A 21,050-nucleotide genomic window follows, 5' to 3' on the forward strand; every position below is an offset into this window, starting at 1 on the left:
AGTGTGTCCGTCTATGAGTGTGTGTGTGAGAGTGAGTGTGCACGTGGGTGAGGGGCTGTGTGTGTGTATGCACGTGTGTGTTTCTGTGAGTCTGTGTGTGTGCGAGTGTGTGAGTGTGTTTGGGTTAGTAGGTGTGTGAGTAGGAGTGAGTGTTTGTGAGTGAGTATACAAGACTTGTGTGATTGTGTGAGATTGCGTGTGTGTCATAGTGTGTGAGTGAGTGTGTGTGAGTGGGCGTGTTTCAGAGTGTGTGGGGGTGTTTTTGTGTGTGATTTCGTGAGTGTGTGAGCGAGGTTGCGGGACTGTGTGAGTGTCTGTGTGTTTGTGTGAGTGTGACTGTGAGGGGAATGGGGTGAAATATGGTACAACAAAGGGTGCCTGAGAGGTTTGGAATGGAAACGAGCCTTCTCTGACAGAATGGAACGCAATAGAAGGTGGTGGGAGATGACGGTTAGGAGTGCAATGTTGTGGCATGGATTGGAATGTGGTGTATTGTGAAGCAATAGATGGTTTCTGTGTGTTTTGGAAGAGAATGGATCCCTCTTCGACGGAATGAAAGGATTTTCTCGGAATGGAGAGTTGTTTTGTGGAATAAATTGGAATGTGATAAAATGCGACGCAATGATGCGTGTCTGAGTGGTTTGGAAACGAATGGAGCCTTCCTTGACGGATTGGAAAACAATAGAACGAGGTGGAATTGTGCGGAAAGGACTGGAATGTTGTGGGATGGGGTGAAATAGGGTTTAATGTGATGAAATAGAGGGTTCCTGAGTACTTTCTTGGCGAAGGCTACCTTCTTTCACGCAATGGAACACAACAGAACGTTGTGGACTGCTGCAGAATGGAGTGGAATGTTGTGGAATGGAGTGGAATGGGGAGGAATGTGACGCAATTGACAGTTCAGGGTGTTTTGGAAGCGAATGAAGGCTTCTTTGATGGCATGTAACGCAATAGAACGCGGTGGATGTTGTGGAATGGAGTTTAATTTTGTGGAATAAAGTGGAATGGGTGGAAATGTGACGCAATACAGGGTGTCTGAGTGGTTTGGAAACGAACGGGGCCTTCTTTGATGGAATGGAAAGCAATAGGACATGGTGGAATTTTGTGGAAAGGAGCGGAATGTTGTGGGATGGCGTGAAATGCGGTTTAAAGAGAAGCAAAAGATTGCTCCTGAATTGTTTATTAGCGAATGCTGCCTTCTTTGGTGAAATGTGGTGCAACAGAACGTTGCGGAATGTTGCAGAATGGAGTGGAATGTTGTGAATTGGAGTGGAATGGGGTGTAATTTGATGCAACAGACGGTTCCTGAGTGGTTTGGAAGTGGATGCTGCCTTCTTTGATGGAGGAGAACGCAACAGAACGTTGTGGAATGTTGTGGAATGTTGTGCAATGGCGTGAAATCGGGTTCAATGTGACACGGTAGAGAGTTCCTGAGTTCTTTCTTAGCGAATGCTGCCTTCTTTGACGCAATGCTATGCAACAGAACGTTGTGGAATGGAGTGGAATGTCGTGAAATGGAGTGGAGTGGGGTATAATGTGGTGCAATAGAGGGAAGCTGAGCGGTTTAGAGTAGAATGGAGACTTCCTTGATGGAATGGGAAACAATGCAACGTGACGGACTGTTGGATAATGAAGTAGAATGTTGTGGACTGGAGACGAATGGGGTTTAATGTGATGCAGTAGATTTTCCTGAGTGTTTTAAGAGAATGTCTGTGTGTGCATGTGTATGCTCTTGTGGGTTTGATTGGGTTAGAGTGTGTGAGTGTGAGAGGGTGTGAGTGTGTGTGACAGTGTGTGAGTGTGTGTGAGTGTGTATGTGTGTGAGGGGCTCTGTGTGAGTGAAGGAGAGTGTGTTTGTGAGCATGTTGGTTTGAGAGTGGGAACTTGACTCTGAGTGAGTGACTGTGTGTGTTTGACGGGGAATGTGCATGTTAGTGTGGGTGGAAGTGTGTGTGGCTGTGCAGGTGTGAGTGTGTGTGTGCGAATTGTGTGTTTGAATGTGTGAGAGTGCGTGAGTGTGTGTATGTGAGTGAGAGTGTGTGAGATTGTGTGATTCACGATGTGTCTGAGTGGGACTGACTGTGTTTGAGTGTGAGTGTGTCCGTCTATGAGTGTGTGTGTGAGAGTGAGTGTGCACGTGGGTGAGGGGCTGTGTGGGTATATGCACGTGTGTGTTTCTGTGAGTCTGTGTGTGTGCGAGTGTGTGAGTGTGTTTGGGTTAGTAGGTGTGTGAGTAGGAGTGAGTGTTTGTGAGTGAGTATACAAGACTTGTGTGATTGTGTGAGATTGCGTGTGTGTCATAGTGTGTGAGTGAGTGTGTGTGAGTGGGCGTGTTTCAGAGTGTGTGGGGGTGTTTTTGTGTGTGATTTCGTGAGCGTGTGAGCGAGGTTGCGGGACTGTGTGAATGTCTGTGTGTTTGTGTGAGTGTGAGTGTGAGGGGAATGGGGTGAAATATGGTACAACAAAGGGTGCCTGAGAGGTTTGGAATGGAAACGAGCCTTCTCTGACAGAATGGAAAGCAATAGAAGGTGGTGGGAGACGACGGATAGGAGTGCAATGTTGTGGCATGGATTGGAATGTGGAGTATTGTGAAGCAATAGATGGTTTCTGTGTGTTTTGGAAGAGAATGGATCCCTCTTCGACGGAATGAAAGGATTTTCTCGGAATGGAGAGGTGTTTTGTGGAATAAATTGGAATGTGGTGAAATGCGACGCAATGATGCGTGTCTGAGTGGTTTGGAAACGAATGGAGCCTTCCTTGACGGCTTGGAAAGCAATAGAACGAGGGGGAATTGTGCGGAAAGGACTGGAATGTTGTGGGATGGGGTGAAATAGGGTTTAATGTGATGCAATAGAGGGTTCCTGAGTACTTTCTTAGCGAAGGCTGCCTTCTTTCACGCAATGGAACACAACAGAACGTTGTGGACTGCTGCAGAATGGAGTGGAATGTTGTGGAATGGAGTGGAATGGGGAGGAATGTGACGCAATTGACAGTTCAGGGTGTTTTGGAAGCGAATGAAGGCTTCTTTGATGGCATGTAACGCAATAGAACGCGGTGGATGTTGTGGAATGGAGTTTAATTTTGTGGAATAAAGTGGAATGGGTGGAAATGTGACGCAATACAGGGTGTCTGAGTGGTTTGGAAACGAACGGGGCCTTCTTTGATGGAATGGAAAGCAATAGGACATGGTGGAATTTTGTGGAAAGTAGCGGAATGTTGTGGGATGGCGTGAAATGCGGTTTAAAGAGAAGCAAAACATTGCTCCTGAATTGTTTATTAGCGAATGCTGCCTTCTTTGGTGAAATGTGGTGCAACAGAACGTTGCGGAATGTTGCAGAATGGAGTGGAATGTTGTGAATTGGAGTGGAATGGGGTGTAATTTGATGCAACAGACGGTTCCTGAGTGGTTTGGAAGTGGATGCTGCCTTCTTTGATGGAGGAGAACGCAACAGAACGTTGTGGAATGTTGTGGAATGTTGTGGAATGGCGTGAAATCGGGTTCAATGTGACACGTAGAGAGTTCCTGAGTTCTTTCTTAGCGAATGCTGCCTTCTTTGACGCAATGCTATGCAACAGAACGTTGTGGAATGGAGTGGAATGTCGTGAAATGGAGTGGAGTGGGGTATAATGTGGTGCAATAGAGGGAAGCTGAGCGGTTTAGAGTAGAATGGAGACTTCCTTGATGGAATGGGAAACAATGCAACGTGACGGACTGTTGGATAATGAAGTAGAATGTTGTGGACTGGAGACGAATGGGGTTTAATGTGATGCAGTAGATTTTCCTGAGTGTTTTAAGAGAATGTCTGTGTGTGCATGTGTATGCTCTTGTGGGTTTGATTGGGTTAGAGTGTGTGAGTGTGAGAGGGTGTGAGTGTGTGTGACAGTGTGTGAGTGTGTGTGAGTGTGTATGTGTGTGAGGGGCTCTGTGTGAGTGAAGGAGAGTGTGTTTGTGAGCATGTTGGTTTGAGAGTGGGAACTTGACTCTGAGTGAGTGACTGTGTGTGTTTGACGGGGAATGTGCATGTTAGTGTGGGTGGAAGTGTGTGTGGCTGTGCAGGTGTGAGTGTGTGTGTGCGAATTGTGTGTTTGAATGTGTGAGAGTGCGTGAGTGTGTGTATGTGAGTGAGAGTGTGTGAGATTGTGTGATTCACGATGTGTCTGAGTGGGACTGACTGTGTTTGAGTGTGAGTGTGTCCGTCTATGAGTGTGTGTGTGAGAGTGAGTGTGCACGTGGGTGAGGGGCTGTGTGGGTGTATGCACGTGTGTGTTTCTGTGAGTCTGTGTGTGTGCGAGTGTGTGAGTGTGTTTGGGTTAGTAGGTGTGTGAGTAGGAGTGAGTGTTTGTGAGTGAGTATACAAGACTTGTGTGATTGTGTGAGATTGCGTGTGTGTCATAGTGTGTGAGTGAGTGTGTGTGAGTGGGCGTGTTTCAGAGTGTGTGGGGGTGTTTTTGTGTGTGATTTCGTGAGTGTGTGAGCGAGGTTGCGGGACTGTGTGAGTGTCTGTGTGTTTGTGTGAGTGTGACTGTGAGGGGAATGGGGTGAAATATGGTACAACAAAGGGTGCCTGAGAGGTTTGGAATGGAAACGAGCCTTCTCTGACAGAATGGAATGCAATAGAAGGTGGTGGGAGATGACGGATAGGAGTGCAATGTTGTGGCATGGATTGGAATGTGGTGTATTGTGAAGCAATAGATGGTTTCTGTGTGTTTTGGAAGAGAATGGATCCCTCTTCGACGGAATGAAAGGATTTTCTCGGAATGGAGAGTTGTTTTGTGGAATAAATTGGAATGTGATAAAATGCGACGCAATGATGCGTGTCTGAGTGGTTTGGAAACGAATGGAGTCTTCCTTGACGGATTGGAAAGCAATAGAACGAGGTGGAATTGTGCGGAAAGGACTGGAATGTTGTGGGATGGGGTGAAATAGGGTTTAATGTGATGAAATAGAGGGTTCCTGAGTACTTTCTTGGCGAAGGCTACCTTCTTTCACGCAATGGAACACAACAGAACGTTGTGGACTGCTGCAGAATGGAGTGGAATGTTGTGGAATGGAGTGGAATGGGGAGGAATGTGACGCAATTGACAGTTCAGGGTGTTTTGGAAGCGAATGAAGGCTTCTTTGATGGCATGTAACGCAATAGAATGCGGTGGATGTTGTGGAATGGAGTTTAATTTTGTGGAATAAAGTGGAATGGGTGGAAATGTGACGCAATACAGGGTGTCTGAGTGGTTTGGAAACGAACGGGGCCTTCTTTGATGGAATGGAAAGCAATAGGACATGGTGGAATTTTGTGGAAAGGAGCGGAATGTTGTGGGATGGCGTGAAATGCGGTTTAAAGAGAAGCAAAAGATTGCTCCTGAATTGTTTATTAGCGAATGCTGCCTTCTTTGGTGAAATGTGGTGCAACAGAACGTTGCGGAATGTTGCAGAATGGAGTGGAATGTTGTGAATTGGAGTGGAATGGGGTGTAATTTGATGCAACAGACGGTTCCTGAGTGGTTTGGAAGTGGATGCTGCCTTCTTTGATGGAGGAGAATGCAACAGAACGTTGTGGAATGTTGTGGAATGTTGTGCAATGGCGTGAAATCGGGTTCAATGTGACACGATAGAGAGTTCCTGAGTTGTTTCTTAGCGAATGCTGCCTTCTTTGACGCAATGCTATGCAACAGAACGTTGTGGAATGGAGTGGAATGTCGTGAAATGGAGTGGAGTGGGGTATAATGTGGTGCAATAGAGGGAAGCTGAGCGGTTTAGAGTAGAATGGAGACTTCCTTGATGGAATGGGAAACAATGCAACGTGACGGACTGTTGGATAATGAAGTAGAATGTTGTGGACTGGAGACGAATGGGGTTTAATGTGATGCAGTAGATTTTCCTGAGTGTTTTAAGAGAATGTCTGTGTGTGCATGTGTATGCTCTTGTGGGTTTGATTGGGTTAGAGTGTGTGAGTGTGAGAGGGTGTGAGTGTGTGTGACAGTGTGTGAGTGTGTGTGAGTGTGTATGTGTGTGAGGGGCTCTGTGTGAGTGAAGGAGAGTGTGTTTGTGAGCATGTTGGTTTGAGAGTGGGAACTTGACTCTGAGTGAGTGACTGTGTGTGTTTGACGGGGAATGTGCATGTTAGTGTGGGTGGAAGTGTGTGTGGCTGTGCAGGTGTGAGTGTGTGTGTGCGAATTGTGTGTTTGAATGTGTGAGAGTGCGTGAGTGTGTGTATGTGAGTGAGAGTGTGTGAGATTGTGTGATTCACGATGTGTCTGAGTGGGACTGACTGTGTTTGAGTGTGAGTGTGTCCGTCTATGAGTGTGTGTGTGAGAGTGAGTGTGCACGTGGGTGAGGGGCTGTGTGTGTGTATGCACGTGTGTGTTTCTGTGAGTCTGTGTGTGTGCGAGTGTGTGAGTGTGTTTGGGTTAGTAGGTGTGTGAGTAGGAGTGAGTGTTTGTGAGTGAGTATACAAGACTTGTGTGATTGTGTGAGATTGCGTGTGTGTCATAGTGTGTGAGTGAGTGTGTGTGAGTGGGCGTGTTTCAGAGTGTGTGGGGGTGTTTTTGTGTGTGATTTCGTGAGTGTGTGAGCGAGGTTGCGGGACTGTGTGAGTGTCTGTGTGTTTGTGTGAGTGTGACTGTGAGGGGAATGGGGTGAAATATGGTACAACAAAGGGTGCCTGAGAGGTTTGGAATGGAAACGAGCCTTCTCTGACAGAATGGAACGCAATAGAAGGTGGTGGGAGATGACGGTTAGGAGTGCAATGTTGTGGCATGGATTGGAATGTGGTGTATTGTGAAGCAATAGATGGTTTCTGTGTGTTTTGGAAGAGAATGGATCCCTCTTCGACGGAATGAAAGGATTTTCTCGGAATGGAGAGTTGTTTTGTGGAATAAATTGGAATGTGATAAAATGCGACGCAATGATGCGTGTCTGAGTGGTTTGGAAACGAATGGAGCCTTCCTTGACGGATTGGAAAACAATAGAACGAGGTGGAATTGTGCGGAAAGGACTGGAATGTTGTGGGATGGGGTGAAATAGGGTTTAATGTGATGAAATAGAGGGTTCCTGAGTACTTTCTTGGCGAAGGCTACCTTCTTTCACGCAATGGAACACAACAGAACGTTGTGGACTGCTGCAGAATGGAGTGGAATGTTGTGGAATGGAGTGGAATGGGGAGGAATGTGACGCAATTGACAGTTCAGGGTGTTTTGGAAGCGAATGAAGGCTTCTTTGATGGCATGTAACGCAATAGAACGCGGTGGATGTTGTGGAATGGAGTTTAATTTTGTGGAATAAAGTGGAATGGGTGGAAATGTGACGCAATACAGGGTGTCTGAGTGGTTTGGAAACGAACGGGGCCTTCTTTGATGGAATGGAAAGCAATAGGACATGGTGGAATTTTGTGGAAAGGAGCGGAATGTTGTGGGATGGCGTGAAATGCGGTTTAAAGAGAAGCAAAAGATTGCTCCTGAATTGTTTATTAGCGAATGCTGCCTTCTTTGGTGAAATGTGGTGCAACAGAACGTTGCGGAATGTTGCAGAATGGAGTGGAATGTTGTGAATTGGAGTGGAATGGGGTGTAATTTGATGCAACAGACGGTTCCTGAGTGGTTTGGAAGTGGATGCTGCCTTCTTTGATGGAGGAGAACGCAACAGAACGTTGTGGAATGTTGTGGAATGTTGTGCAATGGCGTGAAATCGGGTTCAATGTGACACGATAGAGAGTTCCTGAGTTGTTTCTTAGCGAATGCTGCCTTCTTTGACGCAATGCTATGCAACAGAACGTTGTGGAATGGAGTGGAATGTCGTGAAATGGAGTGGAGTGGGGTATAATGTGGTGCAATAGAGGGAAGCTGAGCGGTTTAGAGTAGAATGGAGACTTCCTTGATGGAATGGGAAACAATGCAACGTGACGGACTGTTGGATAATGAAGTAGAATGTTGTGGACTGGAGACGAATGGGGTTTAATGTGATGCAGTAGATTTTCCTGAGTGTTTTAAGAGAATGTCTGTGTGTGCATGTGTATGCTCTTGTGGGTTTGATTGGGTTAGAGTGTGTGAGTGTGAGAGGGTGTGAGTGTGTGTGACAGTGTGTGAGTGTGTGTGAGTGTGTATGTGTGTGAGGGGCTCTGTGTGAGTGAAGGAGAGTGTGTTTGTGAGCATGTTGGTTTGAGAGTGGGAACTTGACTCTGAGTGAGTGACTGTGTGTGTTTGACGGGGAATGTGCATGTTAGTGTGGGTGGAAGTGTGTGTGGCTGTGCAGGTGTGAGTGTGTGTGTGCGAATTGTGTGTTTGAATGTGTGAGAGTGCGTGAGTGTGTGTATGTGAGTGAGAGTGTGTGAGATTGTGTGATTCACGATGTGTCTGAGTGGGACTGACTGTGAGTGTGAGGGTGTCCGTCTATGAGTGTGTGTGTGAGAGTGAGTGTGCACGTGGGTGAGGGGCTGTGTGTGTGTATGCACGTGTGTGTTTCTGTGAGTCTGTGTGTGTGCGAGTGTGTGAGTGTGTTTGGGTTAGTAGGTGTGTGAGTAGGAGTGAGTGTTTGTGAGTGAGTATACAAGACTTGTGTGATTGTGTGAGATTGCGTGTGTGTCATAGTGTGTGAGTGAGTGTGTGTGAGTGGGCGTGTTTCAGAGTGTGTGGGGGTGTTTTTGTGTGTGATTTCGTGAGTGTCTGTGCGAGGTTGCGGGACTGTGTGTGTGTCTGTGTGCTTGTGTGAGTGTGACTGTGAGGGGAATGGCGTGAAATATGGTACAACAAGGGTGCCTGAGAGGTTTGGAATGGAAACGAGCCTTCTCTGACAGAATGGAAAGCAATAGAAGGTGGTGGGAGATGACGGATAGGAGTGCAATGTTGTGGCATGGATTGGAATGTGGTGTATTGTGAAGCAATAGATGGTTTCTGTGTGTTTTGGAAGAGAATGGATCCCTCTTCGACGGAATGAAAGGATTTTCACGGAATGGAGAGGTGTTTTGTGGAATAAATTGGAATGTGGTGAAATGCGACGCAATGATGGGTGTCTGAGTGGTTTGGAAACGAATGGAGCCTTCCTTGACGGATTGGAAAGCAATAGAACGAGGTGGAATTGTGCGGAAAGGACTGGAATGTTGTGGGATGGTGTGAAATAGGGTTTAATGTGATGAAATAGAGGGTTCCTGAGTACTTTCTTGGCGAAGGCTACCTTCTTTCACGCAATGGAACACAACAGAACGTTGTGGACTGCTGCAGAATGGAGTGGAATGTTGTGGAATGGAGTGGAATGGGGAGGAATGTGACGCAATTGACAGTTCAGGGTGTTTTGGAAGCGAATGAAGGCTTCTTTGATGGCATGTAACGCAATAGAACGCGGTGGATGTTGTGGAATGGAGTTTAATTTTGTGGAATAAAGTGGAATGGGTGGAAATGTGACGCAATACAGGGTGTCTGAGTGGTTTGGAAACGAACGGGGCCTTCTTTGATGGAATGGAAAGCAATAGGACATGGTGGAATTTTGTGGAAAGGAGCGGAATGTTGTGGGATGGCGTGAAATGCGGTTTAAAGAGAAGCAAAAGATTGCTCCTGAATTGTTTATTAGCGAATGCTGCCTTCTTTGGTGAAATGTGGTGCAACAGAACGTTGCGGAATGTTGCAGAATGGAGTGGAATGTTGTGAATTGGAGTGGAATGGGGTGTAATTTGATGCAACAGACGGTTCCTGAGTGGTTTGGAAGTGGATGCTGCCTTCTTTGATGGAGGAGAACGCAACAGAACGTTGTGGAATGTTGTGGAATGTTGTGCAATGGCGTGAAATCGGGTTCAATGTGACACGATAGAGAGTTCCTGAGTTGTTTCTTAGCGAATGCTGCCTTCTTTGACGCAATGCTATGCAACAGAACGTTGTGGAATGGAGTGGAATGTCGTGAAATGGAGTGGAGTGGGGTATAATGTGGTGCAATAGAGGGAAGCTGAGCGGTTTAGAGTAGAATGGAGACTTCCTTGATGGAATGGGAAACAATGCAACGTGACGGACTGTTGGATAATGAAGTAGAATGTTGTGGACTGGAGACGAATGGGGTTTAATGTGATGCAGTAGATTTTCCTGAGTGTTTTAAGAGAATGTCTGTGTGTGCATGTGTATGCTCTTGTGGGTTTGATTGGGTTAGAGTGTGTGAGTGTGAGAGGGTGTGAGTGTGTGTGACAGTGTGTGAGTGTGTGTGAGTGTGTATGTGTGTGAGGGGCTCTGTGTGAGTGAAGGAGAGTGTGTTTGTGAGCATGTTGGTTTGAGAGTGGGAACTTGACTCTGAGTGAGTGACTGTGTGTGTTTGACGGGGAATGTGCATGTTAGTGTGGGTGGAAGTGTGTGTGGCTGTGCAGGTGTGAGTGTGTGTGTGCGAATTGTGTGTTTGAATGTGTGAGAGTGCGTGAGTGTGTGTATGTGAGTGAGAGTGTGTGAGATTGTGTGATTCACGATGTGTCTGAGTGGGACTGACTGTGTTTGAGTGTGAGTGTGTCCGTCTATGAGTGTGTGTGTGAGAGTGAGTGTGCACGTGGGTGAGGGGCTGTGTGGGTGTATGCACGTGTCTGTTCTGTGAGTCTGTGTGTGTGCGAGTGTGTGAGTGTGTTTGGGTTAGTAGGTGTGTGAGTAGGAGTGAGTGTTTGTGAGTGAGTATACAAGACTTGTGTGATTGTGTGAGATTGCGTGTGTGTCATAGTGTGTGAGTGAGTGTGTGTGAGTGGGCGTGTTTCAGAGTGTGTGGGGGTGTTTTTGTGTGTGATTTCGTGAGCGTGTGAGCGAGGTTGCGGGACTGTGTGAATGTCTGTGTGTTTGTGTGAGTGTGAGTGTGAGGGGAATGGGGTGAAATATGGTACAACAAAGGGTGCCTGAGAGGTTTGGAATGGAAACGAGCCTTCTCTGACAGAATGGAAAGCAATAGAAGGTGGTGGGAGACGACGGATAGGAGTGCAATGTTGTGGCATGGATTGGAATGTGGTGTATTGTGAAGCAATAGATGGTTTCTGTGTGTTTTGGAAGAGAATGGATCCCTCTTCGACGTTATGAAAGGATTTTCTCGGAATGGAGAGGTGTTTTGTGGAATAAATTGGAATGTGGTGAAATGCGACGCAATGATGGGTGTCTGAGTGGTTTGGAAACGAATGGAGCCTTCCTTGACGGCTTGGAAAGCAATAGAACGAGGTGGAATTGTGCGGAAAGGACTGGAATGTTGTGGGATGGGGTGAAATAGGGTTTAATGTGATGCAATAGAGGGTTCCTGAGTACTTTCTTAGCGAAAGCTGCCTTCTTTCACGCAATGGAACACAACAGAACGTTGTGGACTGCTGCAGAATGGAGTGGAATGTTGTGGAATGGAGTGGAATGGGGAGGAATGTGACGCAATTGACAGTTCAGGGTGTTTTGGAAGCGAATGAAGGCTTCTTTGATGGCATGTAACGCAATAGAACGCGGTGGATGTTGTGGAATGGAGTTTAATTTTGTGGAATAAAGTGGAATGGGTGGAAATGTGACGCAATACAGGGTGTCTGAGTGGTTTGGAAACGAACGGGGCCTTCTTTGATGGAATGGAAAGCAATAGGACATGGTGGAATTTTGTGGAAAGGAGCGGAATGTTGTGGGATGGCGTGAAATGCGGTTTAAAGAGAAGCAAAACATTGCTCCTGAATTGTTTATTAGCGAATGCTGCCTTCTTTGGTGAAATGTGGTGCAACAGAACGTTGCGGAATGTTGCAGAATGGAGTGGAATGTTGTGAATTGGAGTGGAATGGGGTGTAATTTGATGCAACAGACGGTTCCTGAGTGGTTTGGAATTGGATGCTGCCTTCTTTGATGGAGGAGAACGCAACAGAACGTTGTGGAATGTTGTGGAATGTTGTGCAATGGCGTGAAATCGGGTTTAATGTGACACGGTAGAGAGTTCCTGAGTTGTTTCTTAGCGAATGCTGCCTTCTTTGACGCAATGCTATGCAACAGAACGTTGTGGAATGGAGTGGAATGTCGTGAAATGGAGTGGAGTGGGGTATAATGTGGTGCAATAGAGGGAAGCTGAGCGGTTTAGAGTAGAATGGAGACTTCCTTGATGGAATGGGAAACAATGCAACGTGACGGACTGTTGGATAATGAAGTAGATTGTTGTGGACAGGAGACGAATGGGGTTTAATGTGATGCAGTAGATTTTCCTGAGTGTTTTAAGAGAATGTCTGTGTGTGCATGTGTATGCTCTTGTGGGTTTGATTGGGTTAGAGTGTGTGAGTGTGAGAGGGTGTGAGTGTGTGTGACAGTGTGTGAGTGTGTGTGAGTGTGTATGTGTGTGAGGGGCTCTGTGTGAGTGAAGGAGAGTGTGTTTGTGAGCATGCTGGTTTGAGAGTGGGAACTTGACTCTGAGTGAGTGACTGTGTGTGTTTGACGGGGAATGTGCATGTTAGTGTGGGTGGAAGTGTGTGTGGCTGTGCAGGTGTGAGTGTGTGTGTGCGAATTGTGTGTTTGAATGTGTGAGAGTGCGTGAGTGTGTGTATGTGAGTGAGAGTGTGTGAGATTGTGTGATTCACGATGTGTCTGAGTGGGACTGACTGTGAGTGTGAGTGTGTCCGTCTATGAGTGTGTGTGTGAGAGTGAGTGTGCACGTGGGTGAGGGGCTGTGTGGGTGTATGCACGTGTGTGTTTCTGTGAGTCTGTGTGTGTGCGAGTGTGTGAGTGTGTTTGGGTTAGTAGGTGTGTGAGTAGGAGTGAGTGTTTGTGAGTGAGTATACAAGACTTGTGTGATTGTGTGAGATTGCGTGTGTGTCATAGTGTGTGAGTGAGTGTGTGTGAGTGGGCGTGTTTCAGAGTGTGTGGGGGTGTTTTTGTGTGTGATTTCGTGAATGTGTGAGCGAGGTTGCGGGACTGTGTGAGTGTCTGTGTGTTTGTGTGAGTGTGACTGTGAGGGGAATGGGGTGAAATATGGTACAACAAAGGGTGCCTGGGAGGTTTGGAATGGAAACGAGCCTTCTCTGACAGAATGGAAAGCAATAGAAGGTGGTGGGAGATGACGGATAGGAGTGCAATGTTGTGGCATGGATTGGAATGTGGTGTATTGTGAAGCAATAGATGGTTTCTGTGTGTTTTGGAAGAGAATGGATCCCTCTTCGACGGAATGAAAGGATTTTCTCGGAATGGAGAGGTGTTTTGTGGAATAAATTGGAATGTGGTGAAATGCGACGCAATGATGGGTGTCTGAGTGGTTTGGAAACGAATGGAGCCTTCCTTGACGGATTTGAAAGCAATAGAACGAGGTGGAATTGTGCGGAAAGGCCTGGAATGTTGTGGGATGGTGTGAAATAGGGTTTAATGTGATGCAATAGAGGGTTCCTGAGTACTTTCTTGGCGAAGGCTACCTTCTTTCACGCAATGGAACACAACAGAACGTTGTGGACTGCTGCAGAATGGAGTGGAATGTTGTGGAATGGAGTGGAATGGGGAGGAATGTGACGCAATTGACAGTTCAGGGTGTTTTGGAAGCGAATGAAGGCTTCTTTGATGGCATGTAACGCAATAGAATGCGGTGGATGTTGTGGAATGGAGTTTAATTTTGTGGAATAAAGTGGAATGGGTGGAAATGTGACGCAATACAGGGTGTCTGAGTGGTTTGGAAACGAACGGGGCCTTCTTTGATGGAATGGAAAGCAATAGGACATGGTGGAATTTTGTGGAAAGGAGCGGAATGTTGTGGGATGGCGTGAAATGCGGTTTAAAGAGAAGCAAAAGATTGCTCCTGAATTGTTTATTAGCGAATGCTGCCTTCTTTGGTGAAATGTGGTGCAACAGAACGTTGCGGAATGTTGCAGAATGGAGTGGAATGTTGTGAATTGGAGTGGAATGGGGTGTAATTTGATGCAACAGACGGTTCCTGAGTGGTTTGGAAGTGGATGCTGCCTTCTTTGATGGAGGAGAATGCAACAGAACGTTGTGGAATGTTGTGGAATGTTGTGCAATGGCGTGAAATCGGGTTCAATGTGACACGATAGAGAGTTCCTGAGTTGTTTCTTAGCGAATGCTGCCTTCTTTGACGCAATGCTATGCAACAGAACGTTGTGGAATGGAGTGGAATGTCGTGAAATGGAGTGGAGTGGGGTATAATGTGGTGCAATAGAGGGAAGCTGAGCGGTTTAGAGTAGAATGGAGACTTCCTTGATGGAATGGGAAACAATGCAACGTGACGGACTGTTGGATAATGAAGTAGAATGTTGTGGACTGGAGACGAATGGGGTTTAATGTGATGCAGTAGATTTTCCTGAGTGTTTTAAGAGAATGTCTGTGTGTGCATGTGTATGCTCTTGTGGGTTTGATTGGGTTAGAGTGTGTGAGTGTGAGAGGGTGTGAGTGTGTGTGACAGTGTGTGAGTGTGTGTGAGTGTGTATGTGTGTGAGGGGCTCTGTGTGAGTGAAGGAGAGTGTGTTTGTGAGCATGTTGGTTTGAGAGTGGGAACTTGACTCTGAGTGAGTGACTGTGTGTGTTTGACGGGGAATGTGCATGTTAGTGTGGGTGGAAGTGTGTGTGGCTGTGCAGGTGTGAGTGTGTGTGTGCGAATTGTGTGTTTGAATGTGTGAGAGTGCGTGAGTGTGTGTATGTGAGTGAGAGTGTGTGAGATTGTGTGATTCACGATGTGTCTGAGTGGGACTGACTGTGTTTGAGTGTGAGTGTGTCCGTCTATGAGTGTGTGTGTGAGAGTGAGTGTGCACGTGGGTGAGGGGCTGTGTGTGTGTATGCACGTGTGTGTTTCTGTGAGTCTGTGTGTGTGCGAGTGTGTGAGTGTGTTTGGGTTAGTAGGTGTGTGAGTAGGAGTGAGTGTTTGTGAGTGAGTATACAAGAATTGTGTGATTGTGTGAGATTGCGTGTGTGTCATAGTGTGTGAGTGAGTGTGTGTGAGTGGGCGTGTTTCAGAGTGTGTGGGGGTGTTTTTGTGTGTGATTTCGTGAGTGTGTGAGCGAGGTTGCGGGACTGTGTGAGTGTCTGTGTGTTTGTGTGAGTGTGACTGTGAGGGGAATGGGGTGAAATATGGTACAACAAAGGGTGCCTGAGAGGTTTGGAATGGAAACGAGCCTTCTCTGACAGAATGGAACGCAATAGAAGGTGGTGGGAGATGACGGTTAGGAGTGCAATGTTGTGGCATGGATTGGAATGTGGTGTATTGTGAAGCAATAGATGGTTTCTGTGTGTTTTGGAAGAGAATGGATCCCTCTTCGACGGAATGAAAGGATTTTCTCGGAATGGAGAGTTGTTTTGTGGAATAAATTGGAATGTGATAAAATGCGACGCAATGATGCGTGTCTGAGTGGTTTGGAAACGAATGGAGCCTTCCTTGACGGATTGGAAAACAATAGAACGAGGTGGAATTGTGCGGAAAGGACTGGAATGTTGTGGGATGGGGTGAAATAGGGTTTAATGTGATGAAATAGAGGGTTCCTGAGTACTTTCTTGGCGAAGGCTACCTTCTTTCACGCAATGGAACACAACAGAACGTTGTGGACTGCTGCAGAATGGAGTGGAATGTTGTGGAATGGAGTGGAATGGGGAGGAATGTGACGCAATTGACAGTTCAGGGTGTTTTGGAAGCGAATGAAGGCTTCTTTGATGGCATGTAACGCAATAGAACGCGGTGGATGTTGTGGAATGGAGTTTAATTTTGTGGAATAAAGTGGAATGGGTGGAAATGTGACGCAATACAGGGTGTCTGAGTGGTTTGGAAACGAACGGGGCCTTCTTTGATGGAATGGAAAGCAATAGGACATGGTGGAATTTTGTGGAAAGGAGCGGAATGTTGTGGGATGGCGTGAAATGCGGTTTAAAGAGAAGCAAAAGATTGCTCCTGAATTGTTTATTAGCGAATGCTGCCTTCTTTGGTGAAATGTGGTGCAACAGAACGTTGCGGAATGTTGCAGAATGGAGTGGAATGTTGTGAATTGGAGTGGAATGGGGTGTAATTTGATGCAACAGACGGTTCCTGAGTGGTTTGGAAGTGGATGCTGCCTTCTTTGATGGAGGAGAACGCAACAGAACGTTGTGGAATGTTGTGGAATGTTGTGCAATGGCGTGAAATCGGGTTCAATGTGACACGATAGAGAGTTCCTGAGTTGTTTCTTAGCGAATGCTGCCTTCTTTGACGCAATGCTATGCAACAGAACGTTGTGGAATGGAGTGGAATGTCGTGAAATGGAGTGGAGTGGGGTATAATGTGGTGCAATAGAGGGAAGCTGAGCGGTTTAGAGTAGAATGGAGACTTCCTTGATGGAATGGGAAACAATGCAACGTGACGGACTGTTGGATAATGAAGTAGAATGTTGTGGACTGGAGACGAATGGGGTTTAATGTGATGCAGTAGATTTTCCTGAGTGTTTTAAGAGAATGTCTGTGTGTGCATGTGTATGCTCTTGTGGGTTTGATTGGGTTAGAGTGTGTGAGTGTGAGAGGGTGTGAGTGTGTGTGACAGTGTGTGAGTGTGTGTGAGTGTGTATGTGTGTGAGGGGCTCTGTGTGAGTGAAGGAGAGTGTGTTTGTGAGCATGTTGGTTTGAGAGTGGGAACTTGACTCTGAGTGAGTGACTGTGTGTGTTTGACGGGGAATGTGCATGTTAGTGTGGGTGGAAGTGTGTGTGGCTGTGCAGGTGTGAGTGTGTGTGTGCGAATTGTGTGTTTGAATGTGTGAGAGTGCGTGAGTGTGTGTATGTGAGTGAGAGTGTGTGAGATTGTGTGATTCACGATGTGTCTGAGTGGGACTGACTGTGAGTGTGAGTGTGTCCGTCTATGAGTGTGTGTGTGAGAGTGAGTGTGCACGTGGGTGAGGGGCTGTGTGTGTGTATGCACGTGTGTGTTTCTGTGAGTCTGTGTGTGTGCGAGTGTGTGAGTGTGTTTGGGTTAGTAGGTGTGTGAGTAGGAGTGAGTGTTTGTGAGTGAGTATACAAGACTTGTGTGATTGTGTGAGATTGCGTGTGTGTCATAGTGTGTGAGTGAGTGTGTGTGAGTGGGCGTGTTTCAGAGTGTGTGGGGGTGTTTTTGTGTGTGATTTCGTGAGTGTGTGAGCGAGGTTGCGGGACTGTGTGAGTGTCTGTGTGTTTGTGTGAGTGTGACTGTGAGGGGAATGGGGTGAAATATGGTACAACAAAGGGTGCCTGAGAGGTTTGGAATGGAAACGAGCCTTCTCTGACAGAATGGAACGCAATAGAAGGTGGTGGGAGATGACGGATAGGAGTGCAATGTTGTGGCATGGATTGGAATGTGGTGTATTGTGAAGCAATAGATGGTTTCTGTGTGTTTTGGAAGAGAATGGATCCCTCTTCGACGGAATGAAAGGATTTTCTCGGAATGGAGAGGTGTTTTGTGGAATAAATTGGAATGTGGTGAAATGCGACGCAATGATGGGTGTCTGAGTGGTTTGGAAACGAATGGAGCCTTCCTTGACGGATTGGAAAGCAATAGAACGAGGTGGAATTGTGCGGAAAGGACTGGAATGTTGTGGGATGGTGTGAAATAGGGTTTAATGTGATGAAATAGAGGGTTCCTGAGTACTTTCTTGGCGAAGGCTACCTTCTTTCACGCAATGGAACACAACAGAACGTTGTGGACTGCTGCAGAATGGAGTGGAATGTTGTGGAATGGAGTGGAATGGGGAGGAATGTGACGCAATTGACAGTTCAGGGTGTTTTGGAAGCGAATGAAGGCTTCTTTGATGGCATGTAACGCAATAGAACGCGGTGGATGTTGTGGAATGGAGTTTAATTTTGTGGAATAAAGTGGAATGGGTGGAAATGTGACGCAATACAGGGTGTCTGAGTGGTTTGGAAACGAACGGGGCCTTCTTTGATGGAATGGAAAGCAATAGGACATGGTGGAATTTTGTGGAAAGGAGCGGAATGTTGTGGGATGGCGTGAAATGCGGTTTAAAGAGAAGCAAAAGATTGCTCCTGAATTGTTTATTAGCGAATGCTGCCTTCTTTGGTGAAATGTGGTGCAACAGAACGTTGCGGAATGTTGCAGAATGGAGTGGAATGTTGTGAATTGGAGTGGAATGGGGTGTAATTTGATGCAACAGACGGTTCCTGAGTGGTTTGGAAGTGGATGCTGCCTTCTTTGATGGAGGAGAACGCAACAGAACGTTGTGGAATGTTGTGGAATGTTGTGCAATGGCGTGAAATCGGGTTCAATGTGACACGATAGAGAGTTCCTGAGTTGTTTCTTAGCGAATGCTGCCTTCTTTGACGCAATGCTATGCAACAGAACGTTGTGGAATGGAGTGGAATGTCGTGAAATGGAGTGGAGTGGGGTATAATGTGGTGCAATAGAGGGAAGCTGAGCGGTTTAGAGTAGAATGGAGACTTCCTTGATGGAATGGGAAACAATGCAACGTGACGGACTGTTGGATAATGAAGTAGAATGTTGTGGACTGGAGACGAATGGGGTTTAATGTGATGCAGTAGATTTTCCTGAGTGTTTTAAGAGAATGTCTGTGTGTGCATGTGTATGCTCTTGTGGGTTTGATTGGGTTAGAGTGTGTGAGTGTGAGAGGGTGTGAGTGTGTGTGACAGTGTGTGAGTGTGTGTGAGTGTGTATGTGTGTGAGGGGCTCTGTGTGAGTGAAGGAGAGTGTGTTTGTGAGCATGTTGGTTTGAGAGTGGGAACTTGACTCTGAGTGAGTGACTGTGTGTGTTTGACGGGGAATGTGCATGTTAGTGTGGGTGGAAGTGTGTGTGGCTGTGCAGGTGTGAGTGTGTGTGTGCGAATTGTGTGTTTGAATGTGTGAGAGTGCGTGAGTGTGTGTATGTGAGTGAGAGTGTGTGAGATTGTGTGATTCACGATGTGTCTGAGTGGGACTGACTGTGAGTGTGAGTGTGTCCGTCTATGAGTGTGTGTGTGAGAGTGAGTGTGCACGTGGGTGAGGGGCTGTGTGTGTGTATGCACGTGTGTGTTTCTGTGAGTCTGTGTGTGTGCGAGTGTGTGAGTGTGTTTGGGTTAGTAGGTGTGTGAGTAGGAGTGAGTGTTTGTGAGTGAGTATACAAGACTTGTGTGATTGTGTGAGATTGCGTGTGTGTCATAGTGTGTGAGTGAGTGTGTGTGAGTGGGCGTGTTTCAGAGTGTGTGGGGGTGTTTTTGTGTGTGATTTCGTGAGTGTGTGAGCGAGGTTGCGGGACTGTGTGAGTGTCTGTGTGTTTGTGTGAGTGTGACTGTGAGGGGAATGGGGTGAAATATGGTACAACAAAGGGTGCCTGAGAGGTTTGGAATGGAAACGAGCCTTCTCTGACAGAATGGAACGCAATAGAAGGTGGTGGGAGATGACGGATAGGAGTGCAATGTTGTGGCATGGATTGGAATGTGGTGTATTGTGAAGCAATAGATGGTTTCTGTGTGTTTTGGAAGAGAATGGATCCCTCTTCGACGGAATGAAAGGATTTTCTCGGAATGGAGAGGTGTTTTGTGGAATAAATTGGAATGTGGTGAAATGCGACGCAATGATGGGTGTCTGAGTGGTTTGGAAACGAATGGAGCCTTCCTTGACGGATTGGAAAGCAATAGAACGAGGTGGAATTGTGCGGAAAGGACTGGAATGTTGTGGGATGGTGTGAAATAGGGTTTAATGTGATGAAATAGAGGGTTCCTGAGTACTTTCTTGGCGAAGGCTACCTTCTTTCACGCAATGGAACACAACAGAACGTTGTGGACTGCTGCAGAATGGAGTGGAATGTTGTGGAATGGAGTGGAATGGGGAGGAATGTGACGCAATTGACAGTTCAGGGTGTTTTGGAAGCGAATGAAGGCTTCTTTGATGGCATGTAACGCAATAGAACGCGGTGGATGTTGTGGAATGGAGTTTAATTTTGTGGAATAAAGTGGAATGGGTGGAAATGTGACGCAATACAGGGTGTCTGAGTGGTTTGGAAACGAACGGGGCCTTCTTTGATGGAATGGAAAGCAATAGGACATGGTGGAATTTTGTGGAAAGGAGCGGAATGTTGTGGGATGGCGTGAAATGCGGTTTAAAGAGAAGCAAAAGATTGCTCCTGAATTGTTTATTAGCGAATGCTGCCTTCTTTGGTGAAATGTGGTGCAACAGAACGTTGCGGAATGTTGCAGAATGGAGTGGAATGTTGTGAATTGGAGTGGAATGGGGTGTAATTTGATGCAACAGACGGTTCCTGAGTGGTTTGGAAGTGGATGCTGCCTTCTTTGATGGAGGAGAACGCAACAGAACGTTGTGGAATGTTGTGGAATGTTGTGCAATGGCGTGAAATCGGGTTCAATGTGACACGATAGAGAGTTCCTGAGTTGTTTCTTAGCGAATGCTGCCTTCTTTGACGCAATGCTATGCAACAGAACGTTGTGGAATGGAGTGGAATGTCGTGAAATGGAGTGGAGTGGGGTATAATGTGGTGCAATAGAGGGAAGCTGAGCGCTTTAGAGTAGAATGGAGACTTCCTTGATGGAATGGGAAACAATGCAACGTGACGGACTGTTGGATAATGAAGTAGAATGTTGTGGACTGGAGACGAATGGGGTTTAATGTGATGCAGTAGATTTTCCTGAGTGTTTTAAGAGAATGTCTGTGTGTGCATGTGTATGCTCTTGTGGGTTTGATTGGGTTAGAGTGTGTGAGTGTGAGAGGGTGTGAGTGTGTGTGACAGTGTGTAAGTGTGTGTGAGTGTGTATGTGTGTGAGGGGCTCTGTGTGAGTGAAGGAGAGTGTGTTTGTGAGCATGTTGGTTTGAGAGTGGGAACTTGACTCTGAGTGAGTGACTGTGTGTGTTTGACGGGGAATGTGCATGTTAGTGTGGGTGGAAGTGTGTGTGGCTGTGCAGGTGTGAGTGTGTGTGTGCGAATTGTGTGTTTGAATGTGTGAGAGTGCGTGAGTGTGTGTATGTGAGTGAGAGTGTGTGAGATTGTGTGATTAACGATGTGTCTGAGTGGGACTGACTGTGTTTGAGTGTGAGTGTGTCCGTCTATGAGTGTGTGTGTGAGAGTGAGTGTGCACGTGGGTGAGGGGCTGTGTGGGTGTATGCACGTGTGTGTTTCTGTGAGTCTGTGTGTGTGCGAGTGTGTCAGTGTGTTTGGGTTAGT

This window comes from Manis javanica, chromosome 8, assembly GCF_040802235.1.
Source record: "Manis javanica isolate MJ-LG chromosome 8, MJ_LKY, whole genome shotgun sequence".
NCBI lineage: Eukaryota > Metazoa > Chordata > Mammalia > Pholidota > Manidae > Manis > Manis javanica.